The 17,051-nt window shown below is 44.0% G+C and overlaps 1 long non-coding RNA gene across 2 annotated transcripts in view; it reads right to left on the bottom strand.

The window, feature by feature from the left end:
* Nucleotides 1-8,918: 8,918 nt before the first annotated feature.
* LOC144297403 (uncharacterized) overlaps nt 8,919-17,051 on the bottom strand; it is a 33,563-nt gene continuing 25,430 nt past the window's right edge. For both annotated transcript variants that reach the window (XR_013364430.1, XR_013364431.1), the window contains 2 exons: nt 13,730-13,911; nt 8,919-13,528 (listed from right to left, as the gene is read on the bottom strand). This is a non-coding gene — a long non-coding RNA (uncharacterized LOC144297403). The remainder of the gene's footprint in view (nt 13,529-13,729; nt 13,912-17,051) is intronic.

The raw sequence follows: 17,051 nt of genomic DNA, 5'->3' as shown, positions 1-17,051 counted from the left end.
GTAAGGATACATAAGGAAATAAGCCGACTCAGGCAACAGTCTAGCTCTAGCCTCAGAGAATTGGACCACCTCGGGGCACCAGGGCAAACACCAACTCTAACCAGGAGTTTGTTTTCTCTCTGCTTCTAGCCCCCAGGCGGGCTCTTTAATCTTTTACAGCTGAATGCCTGCTGCCCCCAGGGTGCCTTTTGGCTTCTCTTTTGATCTCTTGTCAGTATCTCTAAGTTTCTTTGAACTCCTTAAGCCGGAGGACACAAGGCCCTGGGGCCAGGTTCCCAGTGAGGCTGCCTCACGGGCCCCTGTTAGACTCAGGTGGCTACTGTCAGCTCAGGCACTAATCCAATGTCCAGACATTTGCGGGCAGGGTAGTGGTGTCACAGGGTACAAAGCATGGTGACCCGTGTGGAAGAACAGGCTGCTTTCTTCACAGCTGGGTGTGTACTTGAGGGAACAGAGTTGTTTTAAGAAAAGCCTGTCCAGGGGTGTGGGAGAGAGCTGAGAGTGTGGCCAAAGCCACCCGCCACAGTGTGGGTCAAGGGCCGGGTCCGTGGTCAGATGCTGTCAGAAGCTCTTTCTAACGGTGCTGACCAAGTCCTGAGACATAGACGTACATACCTCTCTGCTGTGTGTGTCCGAAAGCTTTGTGCGTATCTCCCTACAGTTATCAGAGGTCTTCAGAGGTGCCACCAAAAGTTTACAACAGACTCTTAAGTAAAAGTTGGGGCTGGAAAGGATTGTCAGGGTCTGCGTCCAGCAACCTAGCCCATGCCTAGTCCGGGATGCTCGGCTTCCCCCACCCGCAGGCCTGCATCAAGTCCCCTCCCCCAAACCTGGCCCCTGATTCAGCTGCCGGCTCACTCGCCAAGGCTTCTCCCTCTAGCTTTTCAAAGGCTTATATATGGGGAAAGATAGGAGGCCTCAGGAACTAGTTAGGTGGGGCTGTCACTGCATGACTCCCTTCAAAGTCAGAATTACTCATTTCAGAGGGGAATATTTAAAGTTTGATGGGAAATGAATCACTGATCTTAATGAAAGACCACATTCTGTGAAGGCGCTCTAGAGGAGGGGTGAGGAAGCCTGAAAGGAGGGGAAGCCCACCACAAAGGAAGTCATTCAGGCTGAACTTTGAAGGAGGGAAAGAGAAGGGGCCAGGGCGGGAAGGGGCCCAGGAAAGCTGCCCGTTTTGACGTTTCTCAGGCGGGAGATTAAGTCTGCGTGAATGAATGGCTCCCGGGCCCTCACAAAAACACTACGGTGCACTAACTCACACTTTGTGGCTGGTGGGTTGGATGTGGGGGCTGGGAGCTGGAGGCGGGGAGGGGGCATAACCGGAGAGGATGAGGACCCTCAGGACAGAAGGAGGGGTGAGCAGGTTGAGGGGCGGTACTGCCTTACTTCTGCCTCCTACTTCCCAAACTGGCTCCCGATGCATGGAGCCTGCTTCTCCCTCTGCCTGTGTCTCTGCCTCTCTCTCTCTCTGTGTGACTATCATAAATAAATTTAAAAAAATTAAAAAAAAAAAACATGATGCCAAACTGGATGCACTTTTCTCTGTCCTAGCCTCCCTGAACGAGGAAATCGTCATGCACTTAGCACGAGGAGGCTTTCACATGGCCGGGAGAGGGCTCTTCAGCAGGAGCTTTAGACAGCAGTTCCACCCGGCCATTCCTTTCTCCCCACCCATGTCTGAACCACCACTCCAACTTACAGAGAGGTGCTAGTGACATTACCTGCTCTCTGGGCTCTCTGCTTACTGAACGCCTACTGGGCCAAAGACCTTAACCTGCCTGCCACCCCTCTCCTGGTGGCGGCAGGCTGTGGGGAGGGATGGTGGGGTTGAGCCTGCTAAACTGAATGTGGCTAGGTCCTCTAGCTTCTTCCCTCAGTGGCTCCTGGACAGACAGCCAGACAGGTGGAAGGAAGAAGGGAGCAGGCCGACTTTCCATTTTTGCAGTTAAGACACCCTAAATCTCCAAGGGGTAAGGTGACATGTCTGTGCCCTCCTTCCACCCCATCAGGGATATAAGAGATGAGACTGGGCTGTAAAATGTAGAGATAAAGAGCACAGGCCCTTGACCACGCAGCCCTAGTTTTAAACCCAATTCCGTCTCTTGCTAGCTATGTGACATAGGGGAAGTTCCTTAACTTCTCTGAGCCTGTTTCCTCATCTGTAAAATGAGGATAATAAGTCCTATCTCACAAAGCAAGTGTGAAGATGAAGTAAGAAGATGTGTACAAACTGTTTAGCCCAGCTCCTGGTCATGCAGTAGGCGCTCAATAAATGTTACTTTCCTCCCTTCTATGAACCATATTTCCCAGTGACCACATCAAAGTATATGCTAGGCTGCCACACCACACACCACCCCCTATGAGGACATGGTAACCCTCCCTTGACTACCTTTCCTCTGGCTTCACCATGCTCTATAGCCCAAGCTACAATTTCTGCTGGGATGATTAATTTCTGTCTAACCGATGGGATGGAGCTATTAGATCAATATTCTTGACATTTTTTCTGGATTACAGACCTCTTTGAAAAAGTAATGGAAGCTATCTATGGATTCCCCTCCCAAGAAAAAACTCTCACACATCCACCTATGCCATTTTTCTGTAGGATATCAAGGGATTCCCAGAATCTCTGAAGCCACATGGAAAACTCCAGATGGAAAGTCAGGACACGTAGGCATAAAGGCGGCAATGTGAGTAATTTGCTGTATAGCCCAGTTGCTCCCCAATTCACAAAGCCTTTCCCTTGCTAGATGGCCAGGATGATCCTTCTTTATCTATCCAATGAGGTGGGAATGAAGAAGAGTCGAGAGTGGTTGTTCAGGAAGGTGGCCCTGGAGGGAGAGTTACGGGATTGAGTGGGCTGGGCATTGAGGAGAGATAGCACGGAGGATCATATAAGGGGCTGAAGCACTCATGTTGGCCACTGTCTCTTCCCCCTTGACTATTGAATGAGACAGAGAGGGGAAAAAGGTATGTTATCAGGAAAAACTGAAACCCTCTAGCAGGGAAAGTAGGTGAACAACAGAACAGAAACTGTGGGCTCTCTTAACTCAAAGGTTTTAGAAACAAAGGATGGATTTTCCTGGTGCAGCTCAGGTCTAGCAGTGTAAGGTTGGGGACTGGCCTCATTGACCGTACCTGCCATGGAAACATTAAGGCCAGAGAAATAGAGTCCTGGTAGGATTGTGCTCCCGCCACTCTTAAGAGAACAAAGGAGTATTCTCTCTCTCTCTCTCTCTCTTTTTTTTTTTTTTTTTTTTTTTTGCAGAGAAGGTGTCTCATAAAGATGAAATGCTATGTGGTCTCTTTGTTCTTCCAGTATCTGAGTGTGTTTCTGAGCCTGGGCCCAGCACTGTCATACTCTCAGAGCCCTGGGAGAGGAGAGATAGGCCTCTCTGTCTAGGCTGGCATGGGGGCACCAGACTCAGCTGCAAGCTCTGAATTCTCAACTCCTGCTGGGAAGGATGTCCTGGTTTTGCTAAGCGCATATACCTTTACTACAGTCACCTTGACCTTGAGCTCATCCTTGCTGCATCAATTTTTTTTTCAAAAATATGATTTCAAAACCACACATAGTGGAAACTTTGGAGAATATAGAACACCAATACAGAAAAGAAGAAAATAAAAATCACCTGCAATCCCACCACCCAGATGTAAGCACAGTTAACATTTGGTTAGACCTTTCCAGTTAGCCTTTCCCCATTCCCCCCACCCCCACCCCCAGATTTAGCACCATTTTAATCCTATGTCTTCCAGGTTACTGGGGGCTTTGGGCTCTGTGCTTCAGTTTTCCTGTTTAGAAAATACAGCTCCCTGCTAACAAAATTACCCAACTGCTTTCATGTGGTTATCTCATCCTCTTAGCCAGGAGAAAGGCGTGTCCACCCATTATAGGCAGCAAGGATAAGAGAACGGGAGTAATAGGCACAAAGCCACGCAGCAGCAGCCAATGGAACCCCAGGGACCCTAACTCTTCACCAAAGGGTTGTCCAAGAATAACTTCACGGAGCTGAGAGCAGACATATACACTGGTCTGCTAGGGCCTGCATGATACACTTGTCCATGGTCTGTCAAGACATGTGCCCATGCCTGTGATGCAAAATCAGAATAGCAACCAACCCCAAAATAGAGTTTGCAGTTTGCTTTTCAAGGCAATCAGACATTCAGACAAAACTTCTTTTCCCCACCATTTCTGTCTTATTCACCTTCAGTATGGACAGGCTTCCTGACCTTTCATAATCAAACAGGCCTTGTTTTATCCTTGTGTGGCAAATAATACATGCCGTGTCTGCTTTAGACTGCTTTGGCAGGCATTGGGGGCTTTTCAGTGCTGTGGGTCTCACTCTGCTTGTCCCCGAGGTCAGTGGCTCTTTAGTCCCTTCTAAGGTTGTGATTTAAACCCCTCCTTCATGCCTGGTCATCACAAGAGGCTTTTCCATTCCTCGTAGAGGAAGGTCAAAGACTGATTTATTTGCCAACTTGCTCAGACGGTCTCCACTTAAAAAAAATGATTGGCCCCATCTGCTTGGTACTCACCCACTTGCTTTTCTAGTGAAGAACTTTTCTTAAATTTAAATTATGTGTGCACACAGTACAAATGGGCACACTAATTTTTGTGAAAGTGTCCTGACAGCTGATGGCAGGGGCAACCATTCCAACTTCCATATTCCCTGAGCTATTCTGGCAACAGTTATTTTGGAAATCAGAGCCTGGTTTGACTGACTAGAACACAAGAACTTCTGGATAGAGTCACCAAACATTGACTGTTTGGAATGAACAGCTCTGAACTTGGGCTCTCAGCTGTCTTTCAATGTTCCTCTTTGATGGAATAGATGGGGCTCCCACTGGTTCCCCCCGCCCCCAATTCTTCCCCACGTCTGGGCAAATCTTTCTTCTACCTACTAGGCATGACTTCAAGCCAACGTTGAAAAAGCTCTGATTTCTTGGACCTTGGCGTTGGCCAGGGGGGCAGATATGGGGGCTATGGTATGGGTATCCCAGCCTAAAATAGTAGGACTTTCCTAGCACTCCATGACAGATCAGGTGTGCTCTCCCCAAAGTCACTTTTCACTGTAAATGCAGTAGTGTTTCTTCCTGCATGATTGGGAGTCAGGGCCTTTTGAATTCTATCTGCAAATTTATGTAAACAATATGCAAAAATTTGTGTCAAAAGTTGGCAAGGGAAGACCTTTGGTAGACGAAGTGTAGCTGACACCTAATACCTAGTGGGAGACTGTTTTGAAGGTGGGGGTGCAGATGAGAGTCAAAGCCAAGGAGAGGAGGAAGGGGCTTGGTTGGTGTCTGCACCAAAGTCTGGGGTCTCCCTTTTCCCCTGCCTTTCAGCTTGAGGGTGGCCAGTAAAGGGAGGGGAGAGTTGGGGGCTCCCTTTCTCTTTCTCACTATGGAAGCCCCTTGAGAGGTGGGGATGCAATCTATTGGCTTTCCCTTGGTCTGTTCCAGGTGCCACATCTGGTGCTGAGAAAGCGTTTGAGAGAGCCTGACCTCCCCATGCCGTTACACCTACATTAAACTATATCACTTTATAACTCCAAATTGAAACATTTTTATTGCCCTTCTGGGAGGTTAAGCTTTGTATATTTTACCTTTCTATGATATCTCTCTATCATGGAACCATTTAAACTTGGAAGTCTTAAAATTTAAAGGTACTTCAGTGAGCATCTAGTCCAACCCCTTATGTTTTACACATAAGTGTAAACACATGCTTATTCTTATTAGTGGCTTATCCCAGTTCACATACCTAGACTTAATCCACCCTTCACCCTTCTAGGTGACACTATTGATTTAATAGCCGGCTATTGACATTGTGACATTGGAGATACGCTGGGAGTGAAAAATTTGTTTCTTCTAGAGAGGCAAGTGTTACTTTATGAACACACATCTCTGTCATTCTTAAGAATCTATGTGGGTTTATGGACACGATCAGCTACTAATCACGCTTTCCAAAAGACCAGGCAGTTGGTCAGGCTACAGTGATTGCTCTTGGCTTGTAATACTTTCTGGGCTGTCCGAAATTACCTAATTTTTCTGGTCATTCTACTCTGGTTGTTCATAGACAATGATATCACTAGAAGTAATGGTGAGGAGGAGAAAGAAGGGAATGGCAGAGTAGGGTGCAGGAGTAAGAAAAAATGAACATTTATTGAGTTATTATATTTCTGACATTTTGCTTAGTGCTTTACCCAATATTATCCCCATTTTACAGATTGAGGAAATTGAGGTTTAGAGAGGTTAAGTAATTTGCCCAAAGTCTCACATCCAGTTAGTAAGAGGACCCAGGTTTCAAACTTGGGGCTTCCTGATTTCAGAGCTCAAGCTCATCACTCCCATACTCATGGGGCAATGGTATAGGGATAGAGCCAGGTTTCCAGGAAACTTCTGAATGACCATAGCAAACAGTAATTCTTTTATATGCTGCTGTTGCTGTTTTGATGACTGGCCTTGATGGGACTTTCACTACCGTAGTGGAAGTGAGGGCAAGAGGAGGAAGGAAATCCCCTGTGTTAGCCTTGTTTAGGATTTGTTTCTTCTTGCCCGCTTTCCTGGGGCTGACACTGGAATTCTTCTTGCAGGTGTTGGCCTGAGGCTGCTGGGGCTTTACTTCTGTGCTGGTAAAGGCATATTTTAAGCTCAGATAAAAATTCATTTAGCTGTGTATTTATCCATCCAACAGGTATTTATTAGACATCTCCTCTGTCAATTCTTGAGCAAGGTCACTGACCAAACAAACCTAACTGAGATTCAGAGATCCATAACTAATTCAACAAGCTTTTTGTAGATTATCTGGGGTAATTTTTTTTTTTTACAACCCTTTATCTTGTCAACATCTCAGCTATTGCTTTGCCAGCAGGAACCTTTACCATGAAGAAACAGGGGAGAGTTGGAAATGTTGGGCTGCTTAGTACCTGACCTAAAGTTTTGGGGAAGGATATGGAAGCCAAAGACTAACAAGAGGTTTTGGCATTATTTGCGAATATCCCTTCTCCCTGCTATTCCATTTCCTTGGTCACTTAAGCTAGGCTCATGTTGTAAGGGCCCACTGTGCACTTAAAAATCCATCCCAGCATCCTCATCTCAGCCGCAGAACTAACTGCCAATCACCACTTGCCTGCCCCAACGGAATTAACGGAAGCTGCCAACAGCCCTGCCCTGACCTCATTGGACAGAACTACCTCCTTAGTGGGCACGACTTCCTCCCTCTTCTGAGATAGCCCTTTTATCTTAAAGCAGGAAGTCCCTCAGGTGCAGTCCAAATTTCAGACAGAGAAACGAGTGGGGCTGGCCATTCATTTATTCTCATTAGGAATCACATTATGTGGTTCAGGATAAATGCCATAATTGCTCCTTTGAAGAGTTGCTGGCAGGGGCAGACAGAAGCCAAGATGAGGGTAGACAAAAGAATGAGAGTGTTTGAGGAGGGCCAGCAGTTCCCCGACTGTAACCAATATCAAAAAGCATGGTAACTTTGGGCTGAATGGGAAGAAGCCAGTTTGTTAAGTCACAGAAATGTCTTTGTTAGACCTGGCTAGTCCTTTCCTGAGATCTTGGAACATAGCTGCAGGCAGATGGAAAAGGCATGGCAAGTTTTAACTGCCACACACGGTTAGGGACCACCCTTCCTATTGGAGTAGTGAATGGCGAAAGTCCCTAGAGTCTGTGTAGAAAGAGTGAAATTAGCAGAAGGCCCGAAGATTCAGGGTTTGATTTTTGTAATATCAGAGGCATTTGGGAAGAGGGAGACATTACCCCAAATCATAATTTGCCCTGAAAGTGAGCCTTCATGACTAAAATGTACTTTGAGAATTTCTAGTTTTTGGCTTCAGAGTTAAGGTTATGGTTGATGGGTAAATGTTTATACATGCAGGTGCGTGGCACATGGACCTGTCTTGGACTTCTAGAAGATTTTCTCTAGACTGAAGGTTGCTATCTAGGTTAGAATATCAAGGAAGGTTATAGTTGCTTTTTCTACATATTTCCAAGAAGTTGGACTTTTTTTTTTTAAATTTTTATTTATTTATGATAGTCACACACAGAGAGAGGGAGAGAGGCAGAGACACAGGCAGAGGGAGAAGCAGGCTCCATGCACCGGGAGCCCGATGTGGGATTCGATCTGGGGTCTTCAGGATCGGGCCCTGGGCCAAAGGCAGGCGCCAAACCGCTGCGCCACTCAGGGATCCCGAAGTTGGACTTTCAGAAGACTAGCGGAGGTTTGCTGTAGCATAGAGGAAAAAAACACTGCATTTTTAAATGTTAGTCCTGCCAAGCTGTGTGCTCCAGGAACAGACCATCTAATATTTTTGGCTGTGCTCTAGAGAGTAACACCTATCTTAGAAGATGCTTTTAATAATGATCAAGAGGAAGAATAACCAGGATAAAAGATATGTAAACTGTAAAGAACTGTTATCACCTTACAGTGGTGTTGGTGGCAATCTTTATACTCTTGTGATGTTGGCATACATTCTTGCCTAGAGCAATTGTATATACAGGATAATCCCTCCAGCTTCAGGATCCTTCTAATAAGGTTAAAAAATGCTGATATTACCTGGTGCTTAATAGAATAGACCTGCTGCTTTATCACAGAAGCTATGGGGCTGAGGGAGCCTCTGTTAGCAATACTCAAGACCTTGGTTACAAATGAGTGGAATCCATAAGGGGGAGGGGATCTTTACCAACCGTTGAAAGCAATATGAACGGCAAGTTATTTTTGTTCAAAAACACAAAGCAAACAACATTAGCAGTAGCAGTGAAAGGAATGCAAACTACATCTTGCCTTTTTAAAGCAATAAAGGAAGGGAACAAAATTATACAGGCAAAGAGGTTCTTTTGTTTCCCCAGCCATGAATCCTGGTTTAAAAGTGCACCCAAACCACAAAGATAGTCGATACCATCTCAACTCCTAGTGTAATGCGTTTATTTTTTAATGTGTACTTCTTTAAGAAAAGAAAAATCTTCCCAATAAAGCAACGCCACACTTCAGCTTGCTTTCTCATTTGAGCTTTAGATTTTCTCAACAGAATATAAACATAAAGACATTATCTGTTTTCAGTAGTAGTTAATTCTTCCCAAGCAAGGAGGAGGAGGATAAATGTAACTTTTTTCAAGCATACACTCATTCATTTACTCACTATTTGTTAAGATCTATCATATGCCAGGGCTCTCTGCTGGGTGAAAATAATAAAAATCAACTAGAGACTCTACCCTTAGGGAAGAAAAGATATATATGCCAGTATGTGTATTTTGTCAAGAGAGAGAACAAGTTTGGGATTTAGAAAGAGGAGCAGTTCTTTGTAGTCTATCTGATCTGCTAAAGGGAGACTAAGCGGCTGCAGAGGAAATAGTGGGCGTAAACACCAGAGGTAAAGTTAAACCAGATAGCAGGTGGCCTAGAATAATGGGTTAAGGATTTGTGACTTTATTTTGAAGACCTAGGGAGTAATCAAATGTTTTTTTTTTTTTTTTTAGCAGGGAGTAGCATGATTGTCTGGCTATAAATAGACCCTGAAATTTGGGGTCTTACTTTTGAGAATGAACTCAGAAGATAATTGCATGGGTGGATTGAAGGATGTCTTGAGAAGGTTCAAAGGGGAACAGAACTTTTAGCTTGCCCTCCTGTTAAGGTTATATGTGCTGCTGCTCATTCTCCATTTAGCATAAAGAACTATGCATGTGTACACAGAGTTGAATTCTTTCGAGGTAGCCTCAGTCACTGAAGAAACTGAGACAACGTTTCTAACTAAAATTACAAGACAGAAATTCCACAAGGCTGAAAGGGAAAAACTGGCCACTCCTGGCTGGAGATGTTTCTTCCTAGGAAGCAAGGGCACTGAAGCAGAACATGATAACATCCTCCAGCAATCAGGAAGGATGAATGCATCTGCTCCTGATAAGGGGCAAGATGCGGCAGTGCACCAAGCTCTGATGATCTTGGATCAAGTCTGGACATTGCCACTAATTTGCTGTGTGACCTTGAACAAGTCACTTTTCTTCCCTGGGCCTGAGTCTCCTTATCTATAAACTGAGAAGTTAGACTGGATGGTCTCTAAAGTTCCTTGAGCTCTGACATTATGTGTTTATGGGGCAAAGAAAAGCTGTTGTGAGCTCTGTCATGGCAAGTCTGATGATCCCCCATTTTCTCCTCCCCCTCATTGGTACTGAGGTAGGCAACTCAACAGGACGCACTTTTGCTCAGATCCCTGGCCAGGTCTTACAACCTGAGCTCAAGTCCTGGCCTTGCTGGAGGTTAACAATGTGAACTTGGGCAAGTCACTTAACCTCTATGAGCCTCCATTTCTTTTTAAAAAAAAAAAAAAGTGTCAATGCCTTCTAGCCAAAGATTCTTCCTTTTGGCCATGGAAATAGAGCCAAGCAATAGGACATTAAACCTTGACATCCAGATCTTGCCCTTTACTGAATTTATGCTGATCAGAATCAAGGGGGTGTCCAGAGAAACATAGTGTGTGGTTGGACTAGGTGTTAATCTTCTTCTGGTTCTTTTGTTGCAAGGTGAATTGTTGGCTCCTGTGACTTGATAATTCCTGCACAGTAGCACCAAAGACCCTGGGCAGGATATATCAACCAACTGCAACACAAGCAATCATTAGAAACAAAAGGATGATTCGTTTTTTTGTGACAGGTCTCAAAGCGAAGGGGTCTGGATTATAAAACTCAATGAAAACATGTGCCAGAATCCATCTGGTCTGTTTTAGAAAGCCAGGTGGCTTTCATCTTTTACTCAGTCATATACTGCCCTGCTTGTCCTATAGTATTGACATAGGGATAGCAAGGCATGTTTGCTGTAATATAAATTTCTCTTTGACTACCTGAGAGGAACTCTAGGGCCATGTGATTATCCATGCGATGATCCAACTCTGGTTAATGGAATTTAAAATGAGCTACTGTCATTTATGGTGCCTGTTAAAGTGAGAGACAAGTTTGAACTACTTTTCTCAATGGTATGAATCCCTACTGGGGGAACTGTAGCTCTCAGAGAACGCATGATGTACTCTGTGCTTGCCTGTTTTGGAGATTTTCACATATGCTTTTCAGGGAAACTTGATCCAGTGGAAGGGTGGTAATTTGAAGCACCTGAAAGTCTCCAATAGCTATCTTGAATACATAGGGTAATAAGTTAATGTGCTAGCAGGTGGGTGGAAGCACAAAGTCCACATGAGAAATTAAGCCCCTAGTGGGGGTGCAGACTGTATTGGGAGAATAAGTATCATTTGGCATAACAGCAGTGAGCTAAGTTTTCATTCCTCAAGGTGTGCAGATCCCTTGAGTGGAGTTAAATAGTTCCTGCAGAGCAAGAACAGATTGACTCTTGTAGTGAGAAGAGCCCCCAATATTAGTTCACATTCCCGATGGGCTAGATTTTGCTGATAGGGTTGCAGTTACCCCAGCAGAAGCATCTTGTTGAAGTGGGGTAAGGTTCAGTTTTAATAGATTCAAGTCTGGAGTTAATTACGCAAGGGAAACTTAAGAACCAGAAGGGGAACGTAGAAGATCATCTACTTTAAGTGTCTAGTTAAATTTTGTAAAAAAAAAAAAAAAAAAAAGAAAGAAAGAAAGAAAGAAAAATCAGTTAAATTCAGAACAGTAGCTAAGGTTGGAGAAAACTACAAGAATTTCATTTTTTCCTCAAGTGGCAGAAGACCACAGAGAGTCAAAAGTAACGGGAGGATTGTAAAGGGCTCATACTGAGAAAAGGGAGGAGTCAAATATAGTAGTAGGCAGTAGATGACCTGCATGTGAACCAGAATCTCAGCATTTTTTGCATGTCTCCCAAAGGAGTCATTATGATTCTATTTAGTTGGAATATAATTTTATATGTATGTATGTATAATTTTTATTTTAAAACAACTTATGGCCACAGTGAAACTTAACTACAACATAAAACCAATGTTAAGGGGCACCTGGGTAGCTCAGTCAGTTAAGCATCTACTTTTGGCTCACTCAGGTCATGATCCCAAGGTTCTGGGATCAAGCCCCACCCACATCAGACTCCCTGCTCAGCAAGGAGTCTGCTCCTCCCTCTACTTCTGCCCCTTCCCCACTTGTGTGTGCTCTCTCTTTCTCTCGTGCTCTTTCATGTGCACTCTCAAATAAAATATTTTAAAAAATGAATAAAACCAATGTGGAAAACTTGGGAAGTATGAACTGTGAGAAGCTGAACCATGCCTTGTTTAAAGCAAAATAGTAGGCTGGAATATTTGTATATGGTAAAAATTTTAAGGACTCTGAATCAAGCCCAGGACTACTTTATCTTGGAGATAAAACCTTATTATTTCACAAATGTGTTATAAAGAGAGAGAGAGGGGATCCCTGGGTGGCGCAGCGGTTTAGTGCCTGCCTTTGGCCCAGGGAGTGATCCTGTAGACCCGGGATCGAGTCCCACGTCGGGCTCCCGGTGCATGGAGCCTGCATCTCCCTCTGCCTGTGTCTCTGCCTCTCTCTCTCTCTGTGACTATCATAAAAAAGAGAGAGAGAGAGAGAGACTATTATCTAAATATGCTTTTCAGTGCCCATAAAAAGGATCTCAATTGAATTGAATAACTTCCTTTGTAGACATTTTTGACTGTTTACCTGGACTGGACTCTAGATAATGGAATGATGCTTTTGATCAGCCATCTTTACATTTTCCAAAGGGAGGGAAATATAGAAGGATAGAAACCATAAATAAATAAATAAATAAATAAATAAATAAATAAATAAAGGGAGCTAGCTTCCGATAAGTGTGAAATTACCACTGTAAGGGTAATGAGATTTTTTCTGAAGGAGAGGTGAAAAGGTTTGCTGTGGAAAAATGGATTTTGACATATACACTTGAGAGTGACATTATACTGTTTTAGACCATAGCTTGGACCCTTGACATTTTTTCAAGCTGTATGATAAAAAGCCAGCACTTAATAATCCTTGAAGTATGGAAACAAAGGAGAAAGCCTGTGTCTCTTACATTAAACAAAATGATCTCTCTTTTAGACATGACAAGCTCTTCATGAGGGTTTCTTCACTTTCTGTACTGTATCTGTACCATCTTCTTTATGTCAAAATTCCCTCAAGTGGCCATTGCAGTTTCAAATTATCTCTTATATTGTGTTAGAGAAATAGGAGATGCCTTCACACATTAGAGAACAAGAAAGCAGCAGGTGTTTGGCCCAGAAGAGTGCCATTTTACATAAAGAAGATCCCCAAGTGAACCAGAATAGACTGTAAGGAGACTTTCTGTCTCTGGAGTTGGTCAAGGGTCAAAGGCTGATTGTCACCAATTAGGGGCCAGCCAAAAATCCTCTAGATTCCAGGCAGATGAGACATCAATGAAAGCAGTTTTCTGGAACAACACAAAGATCAAATTGGGGAAGAAGCCTTTTTGAATGGTGGCTTGGGGTAAAGTCTGTCCAAAAGGATTCTGATCTGAGGTGATCTCCTGAATTCCTTTGCCATGGAGACCAGCTCAGGGACTGACTTCTTGGGCCTGTGTCTGTGCTCTTCATGTAGACATCTCCACCTAAAAATAAAAAGCATTTAAGACATTAGACAGACATAGGAGCAGCTGTTAGAAAGCTACTAAACAATTTCACTAGGGAACAGTCCCAAACTGACCAGATAACTGAGAAGTCCCACAGCATCATATTTCTAAGAAAATAGAATAAGCTCAAAGCAGAAGTGCCTCAAAGAAACACTGGAATGCAACTAATTCTGAGCTTACCTCCTAGCTAGGGGCTGCATAGTTCCCCAAACAGGCATAGAGTCAAGAGGTTTCAGATGTGTGTATACCATAATGAAGGCAGGAGTCTCTTGGTTCGAGGAAGTGCATGTTTCTGCTGATTCTTAGTAGAACTTTCATTTCTGCCGATATTCTCCAGTTAAAAACCACCACCAAGAACATACCTGTGGTTGAACTAAGTTGAGTTCATTGACTTGTCTCAAGAAGGAAGAACGTACACCAGGAAAGAGAATGTTAGAAAAAATTTATGGGATTTTGGCTTGTGTCTGGTGTTTTTAGGAGTGTTTAGGAAGGTGATGGAGCTTTTCCCTCTGAGTTGACTATTAGCAGTAAGCAGGTGTAATGCTATGATTGAGTATCTGGATAATTCTTATCTAGAAGGTGAGAAGGATGGAGGAAGGCTCAAGTTGTGGTTGGTAAAGAAGCAGCAGTTTATTTGTATTATCCAGGATGAGGAAGTGCTTGATAAGTCTGTGATTTGCACAGTGACCTGATTTTTTGTCTGGGCTTCGACGAAATTGTGAAGCATTCCTTTTTGTCTCCCTCGCAGTCACAGAATCACTATGTCTGATGTTGGTGTCCTGTGAGATTATGTCCAATAGAACACCATGGCTACATCCTAATGTACATCCTAACAAATTGAGGCTTAGTTGTGAATGTCAGGCCCATTCTTAAGTGTCAGGGGCCACTTTTCTCTTTCTTGTATGAACCAGCTCTTTAGTGCTGGTGAGAAACTCAAAATAGAAAAGATGTATAAAAGGATTTGTAAAAATGAATAACACAATGGAAATGAAGTGAATGCTTTTTGACCCTTTTCACACCTAGAAGGCACTAATCCAGAAATCTTGGCCATTGAGAAAATAGGAAATTGAAAGCAAGCAGGTAACACATCTGAGCATGTTAAACAAAAGTGCCCAAATGTCCCACATTTTTACAAGAACTCAGAGTTTTCTAGGAGATTGATTTAGTCTGTTTTCCACACATCCTAACAAGTTGTGTTATCATGCTCACAGAAAATGAAAATACAAGGGAGAAGGTGAAGAAAATGTTCAGAAGCAGAAGCAAGAAGTGTAGCAACAAGTCCTGGCACTCGAACAGGCCTTGAAGACATTATGCTTAAAGGTATCAGGAAGCTAGATACCAAGGACCACAAGATGGATGATTCTATTCCTAGGGAAGTTTCCTGAATGGACAAATCCTGAGAGACAAAAAGTAGATTAGTGGTGGCCAGGGGCTGGTCTGGAATGGAGAAAGAGGAGTCACAATTGATGGGTATGGGATTTCCTTTTAGGGATGGAGAAATGTTTGGAATTAAAGGTGATGGTGTCACAGTTTTGTAACCTTCCTAAAAACCACTTTGCAAGGGTAAATTTTATGATATGTGATCCATATATCAACAAAAAAAAATATTAGAAAACAAAGAGCATTAAGATCTGGCAACGTGGGAACCTGATAGCAAGGTGCAGGATTCAGGCACTCAGAAAAAGTTGACTCCCAAAGCAGAGCCATCAAGAGCCAAGAGTTCTATCTGCCTCCTGATCCATAACCTCTGGATTTTCCTCTGTGCAACCCCACACATGTGACTCACAGCCTTGCTTGACTGCACATTGGCTGAGGTGTTGAGAGATATAAAGACAACTAAGACATGGTCCCTGCACTCTGGATGGACCACATCTCAGGGCAATGATGGGTATTCACACTAATGTCCCCAAGCAAGTCATCATGAAAAGGTGACATTATTTTCAAAATGCTTAGTTTAAAAAGGCAGAGGAGTGGATCATACATAATTTGTAAACAAAAACAAAACTTTCAAAAATGCCAGCCTTTTAAAGCAATCTTAAAACCTCTGGTGTCAAATTTCAGTTAGCTTAAAGATAATGTTATACTTTATGAGGAATGGCTCATTTCCCGCTGAAGCCAGAGAATGAGATGCTGCTGCGTCTGTGTCCGTGGAAAGGCAACCAGCCTCATACCTCAACAACCTTGAGAAAGTGGATGTGTCAGAGTGTTTCAAATCCTCCAGTCTCCTGGGCATCTGAGACATGGTGACTGTACCAATTATACTGACTTTTGTGATTTTTTTCCCCAAAAGATTCGATGTGCCTCTTACTCAGAGGGCCAAGGGAAGCACTAAGCTATGGTGGAGCGAAAGAGGGCAGCATGTGAGAATGGGGTTGAGGCTGGGAGTTGCTGAGGGGAGACCTGTTCAAAGCTGTCCTCTTTCTTCAGTTCTTTGTCATTTGTTTTCTCTTCTGGGCGGGTGGGTCATACCCGTGTGCCTTACCTAGATCATTCGGCTGGGAAACCACTGCTGGTGTAGACGTATCCACTGGAGTTTTCTGGATGGAGGAAATGGGGAAAGTGTGAAGAGGGGACCCATCTTAGAATGGTCTCTCTTAGATGGTAGGAACGAGGCACCATCACAAACCACCACCTCCGGTGGACAGTTGTGTCCAGGGATGCCCTCCAGGGAGCCTCAGAGACAGAGGGAGAGGAGAATGGACATTTTCCTTCAGCTAAATGTGAACCTGGCAATTTGGGATGTGATCCTTAGCTCTCAAGTGCCATGTCCATGCTCAGGCTACTTCAAGGGACCCAAACTTCCAACTTGCCACAGGCCTTGGGACATGGGGCCTGCTCTTGAAAACAAACATTTAGGAGTACTTTTTTTTAAGACTTAAGTTCAAACAGGCTACTGGAAAAGATACATTTAAAGAGAAGATGCCCTGCTTTAATGTAGCAGGTTTCCACTGGGGCCACACTCTGGTGGAGTCCAGACATTGGTGACCAGTGTCTTGAGTTCTGATAGATTGTGTGTGAGGGCGACAAAAGTTTCTTCATGGAAAAGCAAGTGGCAGTGATTGTATACCTGGGTGGGGAGGGGAGGGCAGGGCGGGTGGTTCAGTGACTATGCTGGATAGAGAGCCAGATCTGGGCTGTGCAGTCAGCTGTGCTTTTTGGCAGGAATGAGAAGGGCAGGATGGAGTGACAAAAATGCCAAGAGTCTTTGTGTGGTGACTCACCCATGCTCCCAGCCCTCCCCCATCCATTCCCGTGAATCTGTACAGATTTAAAGAACCCAAGTATTAGTCAGCCTCTCTCAGAGACACAGAGACCCTCTCAGGTTACTTTCAATAATGGGAATTTATTGTAAGGATATTTCTGGAAATTGGGAGACCACAAAGCCTCAGGGTTTCATAATCAATGAGGGCAGATTGGCTTCTATGAGCCTGGAACAGGAGCTCTGAGTTATCTCATCCTCTCTACGACAAGGTAAAATTCCTCAATCCTAGTGCTTGGTTCT

Source organism: Canis aureus, chromosome 25, assembly GCF_053574225.1.
Source record: "Canis aureus isolate CA01 chromosome 25, VMU_Caureus_v.1.0, whole genome shotgun sequence".
Taxonomy (NCBI): Eukaryota; Metazoa; Chordata; class Mammalia; order Carnivora; family Canidae; genus Canis; species Canis aureus.
This window is presented reverse-complemented; position numbering and strand designations above follow the sequence as displayed.